Below are 9,387 nucleotides of genomic sequence, written 5' to 3'. Positions count from 1 at the left end.
TGGGATGGCGGACTCAATATGTTGTGACCCTTAATGCTTCTGACCCTAAGATTTTGGATTTTGACCCTAAAAATTTCTGACCCTTAAAAAAGTCTGTTAAATATTTGAACCATATTATTTTTGACCCTTAAAATGAGACCAACTGTCTATTAAATAATATGGTTCAAATATTTGACAGTGAGACTTTTTTAAGGGTCAGAACTTTTTAGGGTCAAAATCCAGAATCTTAGGGTCAGAATCATTAAGGGTCACAATATATTGAGTCCGCAATCCCAACTATCCACTCTCCACAAATTGTAGAGAGTGGAGAGTAGCCCCCACCAAGCATCCGATCCCAACTCTCTACTCTACAAAACGTAGATAGTAGAGAGTTGGCCTCATTTTAAGGGTCAAAAATAATATGGTTCAAATATTTGAAAGTCGGACTTTTTTAAGGGTCAGAAATTTTTAGATTCAAAATCCAAGGGTCAGAATCAATAAGGGTCTGAAAAAATAAGGTCACAATATATGATTCATAATCTGTAGGGGTTGGAAGGTTTTAGGGCCATAACATTCAGCGTTCACAAAAAATTTCGGGTCTGGGCGTTGTAACGAACATGTGGGGATGTTCGTTAGGAACACTAAAAACGATCTGTAAACAGCGAGACTCCTACAACGTTGAATTAAAATCGGTGAGTAAGAATCGAAGAGTGAGAGAGTGAGAGTCCCTTATCCACTTCCGAGTGGCTTATTTCCGGTTAGAGTTATCGGTTCCGTTTATTAGTAAAGANACTTCCGAGTGGCTTATTTCCGGTTGGAGTTATCGGTTCCGTTTATTGATAAAGACTAGTAATTACGCGTCTTTGAGGGTCCAGACAAATTATCGTGAAGAAGGGCAAAAATTATAGAGTCATCCGGTTCTTTTTATGGGGTCCACCCTATTGTTAATCTTGCGGGTAATCGAATCGGTCCGGCTGAAATGCCGGCGCTCCAATTTCGTTGGATTTTCAGGGGTTAATTGGTTACGTTTTTGTTTTGGGTGGAAGGTCGTTCGGAGCGAGTGCAACCATCGTCTCCAACGAATCGCCAGGTTGACTTTGGGTTTTTAATGAGAGAAACAAGTTGAGCAGGAATTAGTATTGGAGTCATAAAAAGTGCCGGTAACTTGTCTTTTAACCCCGAAAATCCCGGAGATCCGATCCGTGGGAAGCGCCAAAGATCCTTCGTAATTATCCGAACGACAATCAGTTCGGCCTAGTCTCGCGTAACAATTAATAAAAAGGAACTAGTTTTGTGTTAGGTGATTAGAGAAGAGTTAAGTGAGATTTGAATTATCGCGCCAGGTCGTGAGAGTCGCGATTAATTGTCGTTAGATTCGCACCTTCGAGGGGCGTGTCCGCACCAATCAAAATTCAGGTGATTGAGCGGTGAATTCCGCGCTCTGAGGTGTTTCCAGACGCTCGTGAGTTCGGCAGTTCGGCGTTGGCCCTTGACCTCACCGGAACTAGTGCTAGTACAGTGCCTATCCTAGGATCATAGTGCCCACTTTTGGATTATTGGATTTACACGATGGCGAAGAACACCCCAAAGAGGGGTAAGAAACCCAAAGTGAGTTTTTAGTTCGGTTTATTTATTTTTCCGAATTCATTTCGGCTTTTAGTTATTCGACTANCGTGTTTCTCGAGGGGGAATTCCCCCCGACTCTCGACTCACCTCAGATACCCATCCACGTTTATACGTGGCTATTCTCGCTTCACGCGGGCATTTTAGCGTTTAGAATTCCGCTCGGGGATTAACTAACCTGAGGCGGCTAATTGTTTAGGGAAAATTATTTTTTGAGTATTGTTGTCTTCGGTAGACTCTCCCGGACATTTTGTCTCAGGGTTCGTCATTTTTGACTCTGCCATTTTCGAGTTATGGCAAGTTGAGTTTTACGGAATTTCAGCCGTTTTGGCTGGTACGAAAAATCGATGGTTGAATCCGTTCTCCTCTCTCTCGGTCTCATTGTCACCCGCATACCTTTCCCCCCAATCCTCGGAATTCTCGAGTATTTAGGGATTAGCGTGTATTTCTACTCTCCCCAAATGTTTATTTCGGCATATTTGAGGTATTTATCGGTGATATTAATTTCTTCGAATATTTTTGTCAGATTAGACTATTTTCTATCAGAGTACGGAATTAATATTATTGTTAGTATTGTTAGTTATTAATTGTAGGTTTTTTCTTTTTTTAAATATTTTTTTTGGGAGAATTGAAATGTCTTTTTTTTTGAAAAATTGGTGATTCTCATATTTCAATAGTGAAACACGTAAGAACGATGTTGATTTCTTTTCCTTTTTTTTGTAGTTTTGGCCATCCAATACCCGTCTCCACCTGAAATCCACCCCTCTCTCCACAACCTAGCACACTGAGCGAACCCAGGACCGTTACCTTTCCCCAGAAATCTAGTTTTCTCCTTTTTTGTGTAAATTTTTGAGGTTTTGGAATCAATTAGAATTGGTTTTGTAGAATCATGCGGTTTGGTAATTCCGGCTAAAAATTACCTGGCTCCCATAGATTTTTGTATTTTTGAGTTTAACTAGATGAAGGGGAAGAAGGGCGAAGGTAATAGGCATTTTTAACCCCCATACGAAAATGTCACGTTACAGCGTTCAAAGAGGCATGAGGTCTAAGGTTCTAAAGATTAGAGGGTCAGATTACTCAAGGGTCTAAATCCACGAAGCCCAGAATAGTCCTCCCCTCAGCTATCTACTCTCTAAAAGTACTCATGAGTAGAGAATTGGCCCTGTCAGTCCAACTCTCCACGAACTCTCAACTATCTCTCCACTCCAGGAACAAATAGAGAGTCAACTCACTCTCTACTAGCAGTCTACAGGTTCCGTCAGGGTACCTAGTTCAAGGGATGAAAGGACAGATAGATGAATTGCGAGGGGGTAATCATTCGAAATTAAATCGTATACTAGATTTGAAAATTAAAAAATTTGGAACATTCTAATTTTTTTCGTTTTGAAACTTTCAAAGATTATGGAATTCCTAAAAATCCACAGAAATATCATCAGATTTCATGAGATTTCTAACAGTTCAAATTTTTAAGGTTCCAAAGTCTGAGAAATTTTGTAACATTTTTGAGGATTACAAAAAAGCTGTCTTGCGAGGATGAGGAGTACAGACAATCTAGTTTCCAATCTTCATGACAAAAATTTGTATTCATGTCAGAATAAATATAAAAAGAATGAATGAATTGAAATTTATGTCGCAAATAAAATGGATAAACAAACGGTTAATGGACAAAAAGGTATAAGAATCTAGATTATAATGATAATGTAATTTCGGAAAAGTATTCAAACTTCGATTAAAACTTGTTCTGAATACATACCATTTATTTTCTGACCAGTATAATCCTCTCCAATAATTCTAACGAATTCGAAAAAATCTTTTGGGAAATTCTACGGAGTTTATAAATTTACCAATAAATTTGCTTCTTTTACTGATGTACATATTTTGAAAAAATTCATGAATTTTTTCGATAAACTTTTAGGATTTCACGGATTTTGAGAACTTTTCTCAGTATTTCATAGAATTTCAATTCCATATATGAAACAGATTCTATAAGTGATTATCCCCTCGACGCATTATCAAGATCTAATTCTTATGTACGTAAAAATTCCATGAAAAAAAGCTGGAAAAAGCTAGTTAGGAATATTTATTGGATTTCTATTGAACTCCATTGTATTAACTTTTGAGCGATTCTATTGAAAAATTGCGTAGCTTATTCATGCGTTTTTTTCAATAGCAATGTTCAATGGGAAAATATTCTGAAAAACTAAACAAAACAACGTGTAAAAAATTTGGAAAATTTATATCGAGGAATTTGTATAGACAATGTCTCGATAGAAAAAGTTGTATAGAAGAATAAAATTTAACTGGTGTTTTTCTATAAAATAATTTCTATTCTGGATTTAAAAGAAAAGTGCAGTGAAACTCCGGAATTCTTCTACAGAATTAGCTGAAAACCAATAGAAATCTCAATAGAAGTTGAACAAGAATCCAACAGAATTTTCAGTTATAATCCCCGAGACCTTCAAAATTATAGGAATATTTCCCGATAGCTTCGTTGTAAACAAATGAAAGTGTCACGTTTTGCAGGCTAAAAATCCCGAGTGCGCAGCATGAGGGATTTTTCTGTAAAACTTGACACTTTTGTTTGTTTGCAGGGAAGTTTGAGGGAAATATTGCGATTAATTTTCCGGGACTGGATTTTGGCCAAGCGGAGCGCAGTATTCGAGCAGGGCCATCCAACTCCCCTGAAAATAGTGAATGCTCCGCAAGCTTCAGTTTATTATCATCACAACGCCACTTTCGCATTCTGCGCATGCGCATGAAATAGAATCGTAAAAGGCAGGTGAATCAATTTGACAGGTTGAGAACCAACACGTGGTTACAATCACATATGCAAAATTGTAAATTGAGGAATAAATATACGAAAACAGGCTATAAATACATATGGACGTCCGTATAACAAGGGACTATTTTGTCGATTCTAGTTTACAAGATATACCCTTTTTCATCTTTGCAACACCCATTTAAACCGAAGTTAATTTTTTTTTATCTTGTCTAGCAACGTCATCTTTTACCCCATCAAAATTAGTTTGGCCTCAAAATGTGCTAAAGTATACTATTTCATGCAGACGTCCACATATAAAGATCAATGCGACTATGCTACTGGAACATAAATCAATTTATTAAAGAGCAATTGTTTTACAAATTATTATCTCTGCAGATGATTAGGATAGTGATCTCTGGCAGATACTTTATGGCAGAATAAGATCTATCCTGATTGTTTAATCACTCCTCTGCAGAATTGTATATTCATAAATTAATTAATATCGATACATTCAACCCTAATTTCTCTGTGATTTCTTCAGTTCCTTTTGGTATTTTTCAGTGGCTTGTTTACACATGAAATCGTATTTCATGTTGGATCATTTTCCACTCAAATGTCGATTGATTGATGTTGCCCATCGCTTAAGGAATTCTTCAATGATCAACTTCAATGCTCCTTGATTTAAAGCACTTTTGTGCTCATTGCATAGAATCCAGTCCGCTGCGATTTCCCCCGATACCTTCTTCAACAAAACTCTGCTGATTTTCCGGTGATGGCAAATTACAGGCATAATTCGATTCAATTTTTTATGAATCTTGGAGGATGCTTCGTCAAAGAGAGAATTTTTGTTTTTCGCTACTACGGGGCGGAAAAATGAAATTTGACATTGAGCACAAGACTTAGCAGATTCTCCTGCTAATAATTTTCGGGATACAAGATCACAAATAGGTGTCAGGAAAGGATCTTCAATATTTTCATTAGGATCATCAGAGTTAGAATTGTCTGGAAGAACGTTCTCTAGCTCAGGACCGATGTCAATCTCCAGCAAGTATTCATTCCCATCCATGAGCAAATCCTCCAATGATGGTGAATAATGCTTCACCATCACAAATATCTTCGCAATTTGCGTGGAAAGATTTTTTTCTCACTCATCTCTGAAACTAAGATAGATTTGTGGATTCCCTCAAATTGCCAGCAAGCAGGATTAATATTTCGTTCCCCATGAGAACGATACTGCCCGAATCGATTTTCCATGCAATCTTGATTAAGTAGCCTCTGCGTAAGCTCATTAAATCCTTTCGATTGCAGAAGTTCCCACATCATTTCGTACCCCTTGAGCGTTTTGATCCAGTTTCCAAGAGTTGGTGGTTGAGGTTTGCTGGGCTTCAAAGAAGTAGAATCAACGAAGCGCATTTTGCTGATATCTTCCTTTGCCTCCTTCTAAAACACGTGATGAGGACTATCATGGGTCACTACACTGCGTAGAGGAGTTGGGGAGGAGGAGGATGGGAGATGACTATTGACCGAATCAAACAGATCATTAGCAAAATATAAGAATTTAGCTGTTTCTTGTCCTAACTTCTTGGGAATTTCAATAGGCCCAGAACGAGTGTTCGTAGGACCTGTAAGGATGAGAACAACAAAATTGATTCAATCCGTCTATTTCAGAGCTATTGTGTTGTCTATTTATTACATCGACGGAAGCAGGGAGTGAAATAGACCGGTTTAAATCAGTGGCTTGTGACAAAAGGGTATGACTCGAATAAATATTGAATTTAAATGAATAATTGAATGCCGGTCATTTTGAATCTTACAAACACCTTGATAGTAAAAGAAAAAACGAAAAGTTAGAGTCTGACATCCTTGAGTTATTGACAATTGAAGCCAGTCCATTTTACCTCCCTCTCCCCTAACATAATAAACTTTCTATTTTTACCAGAGTAAAGAATGAATTTTTGTTCGGAAGAGATACAAACATTCTCGAATATCATAATTGATAATAATTTGTCGATTCAAGAATCACAACATTAGTTTCTATTCTTCCCATGAATTCATGAAAGTTAAATTAACAAAAGTTTGCCTTCAGGACAGACTTGTAAATGAGTGCAAAACTCTCTGCCAGCTTGACGAATTTCTTCCAGGCTTCATAAGCTGTCCATTTAAAATTAAAGAAATGAAAAACACTACATAAGAATCTCAAGTGCAATAATAAAAAAAAAAAAGAATCACAAGTACACCCAGAGAAATGGATTACTCGAATCAAGTACATGATCCAAATAAACCCTTTGTTTGAATCAAATATATAATTTTATTCGTATTCAGAAAGATTCATTCATTTGAATGAGATGAACGTTTTCTTGAATTTAATAAAAATTTATTTAATACAACTTACAGACATGAGTTGGATGAGTCAAAAGGGTCAGATGCATTAAATAGGTCGAATGAGTCAGAGGGGTGAAATGAGTCCAATGGCGCAAATGAGTTCGATGAGTCCGAAGAGTCCGAAGGGTCAGATGAGTCTGAAGGGTCTGAGTTAGATAAGTCCGATGGCTCAAATGGGTTTGATGAGTCAAATGAGCCCGATGGGCCAAATGAAAAAAAAAATCAAACGAAGAGTTTCATTTCATTTAAACAAGTCATTTTTCTGGTTGTACACCTGGTCCTTTGTCGGACAAGTTTTCGAGTCCCATAACTCTGAGTGAGCTTCCAAGAGTTGAATCAATTTCATTGTCTTTAAAACCATTTTCAAATGAATATTATTTTCGTTAAATTATTGAATAACTACGAAATTTTTAATAAAACTTCGACTTTCGTTTGTTTTGTAAATGTCGTATCCTAGACATCGGAAAGGATTTTGCGAACTATTTCCCCCGAACGCTATCTGTCGGTCCTCGGCGACGGTTTGTTGCATTGAAGAATTCATAAACGTCAAATATCTCAGTGACACCAGGTTATTATTAAAAATACGCAAAGTACAATAATTGAGGTAAATTAACAAACGCATTGTTTATGGAACATACATCTGCCTGTGAAAATTCACTTTTTGGTGAGGCTGAAAGTCCAATTGATTCTATTAATTCATATGCTAGAGTGGAAAAGGAAGTGACGAAAAGAACCTACTTGACGCCCATGCTGGATTGACGTTGAAAATACTGTTTTGATAATGGATATTAATCAAAAAAGATTGCTCGCAAGGCTTGTGGAGAGTTATCCGGAACTTTGGCAAAATGGCGTGGCGAGATACAGTAGACAAAATGAAAGGATTTGGCGTTTGATTGGATGGCAATTGAACTCTCGAATTTCAGGTACCCATGCAGAACTACTAAACGTATACATAATTAATTTGATATATCTCATTTTACCTTCCAAAAAAAACTTCACAGAGAAAATTCACTACCTCTCTTAGATTTGGAGGTAGTCACTCTGTAGTAAATTGGTAAACTAGGATAAGTGCATTTCGCTTGGAGCCAATAATATGTAAAAATCGTGCAAATGAACAGAGCGAAACTTTTATGAAGATTTTTTTTGTGGCTCACATTTCCACATATTAAAAACTGATTTAGCGCTATGGCGAAGGTTTGAGGACATACACGATGTTCAAGGATCTTACAGATCAACAGCTGGAAGGACGGGATGACCCGAATATTGATTTTGAATTGGAGAATGAAATGATGTTCACGGTGGCGGTTGAGCCTAATGCTGAAGATGAGACAGCTTTTGACACATCCTCTCTATACAATGAACCCCCGAAGCCACCAGAGAGAATCGTGATTGAGCCTGAGCGAGAAGATATTTGAAATTTGAAAAATTTGGAAAGAAAAATAAAATGAATTCAATCTCGTTCCTTAGTTCTTTGAGTAACATGTTCAACATTTATTTTTCTTGACTCGAGCCATCAAATAAATTCATTGTTATAACTCGTAACTTCATCAGCAATTAATTAAGAAGAATGACTAAAAATATGAATAACTAATTTACTTATCAGTAGCATTTGATAGGACATCAATGTAACGAGCTACTCCACCGCTTAAGACTTGAACGGCGTGCTTCACTCGCATCTTTCTCATTTTGCTCTCCTCGATGTGTTGTTCAGTTAATTTCGATAACTGACGCCTCGCAGTGTAAGAATTATTATCAATAGCATATGCTTGTTTTATTACATCCCAAGAAGCAAAACATCTCTCTGATGATGCCAGTGGCAGTTCTTTGGATCGGTTTCACGTTTCCAATCAACATCCATTTCCATTAATTTGTTTAGTAGATTATGCCTCAGGCCTTTAATGAGGTGAGGGGCATCGAACAAAGGAATAAGTTCCGTGTTTAAAATTTTGATACCCTGGCGATCCAAGAGCCACGGTATTTGCGTGGCTGTTGCGTGGATATTAGGATTGTCATTTTTGGAGCTAAAAAGGGGAAAATGATATCTGAAAACACAATAAAAGTGGATAGACGAATTATTAGTTTATATTTGCACTGTTTATAACATTGTTTTCTATCAATTGATTAAAATTAATGTGAGTGTATATAATGATGGCGACAGTGTCGACATCCCAACGGGGTCGGTCAAGTCGACAGCAGTCGCAACCAGAATAAGTGAGACCCCATCAGAGGTGGGGCGCCACGGTCGATTCTGACAGCTGGGCGAGCTGCCTGTGCCGGTAACTCGGCAGTAGGGCCAGAAGAAGGATATCCATGGATTTTTGGAGTGGGGGACAAGCATATGAGTGGGAATTACGTAGAGTGGGGGTACCCTGGGCAGGGAAAACTTCTGCTAGAAGCCCTATAGCAGTCCCGCTGTCACAGGGGTAGGTTCGAAGGGGGGTTTATGTCCTCCTTGTCCTCAATGTTTACTTTATGTTTTTCCGTTAATTCATTCGCCCGCTAATTAATATTAAGGGATGAGATATGGACTTTTCGATGGAGAATTAGATTCCCCATCTATCAATTCCCGTTTAATCCCTTAATCTTTGTAATAAAAAAATTAAAACTGCGACGAAAGTCACGGTGCTATGAGAAACCCAATG

The 9,387-nt window shown here is 37.6% G+C and overlaps 1 protein-coding gene across 1 annotated transcript in view; it reads right to left on the bottom strand.

Annotated features, from left to right (window-relative positions):
- The window catches only part of LOC107040129 (peroxisomal acyl-coenzyme A oxidase 3), a 128,210-nt gene that overhangs the window by 86,229 nt on the left and 32,594 nt on the right, over positions 1–9,387 (bottom strand). The window lies entirely within an intron of this gene.

Source organism: Diachasma alloeum, unplaced genomic scaffold (assembly GCF_001412515.2).
Source record: "Diachasma alloeum isolate Michigan unplaced genomic scaffold, Dall2.0 Dall_scaffold_00320, whole genome shotgun sequence".
NCBI lineage: Eukaryota > Metazoa > Arthropoda > Insecta > Hymenoptera > Braconidae > Diachasma > Diachasma alloeum.
The sequence above is the reverse complement of the archived record's forward strand: the minus strand, read 5'-3'. Positions and strand labels throughout refer to the sequence as shown.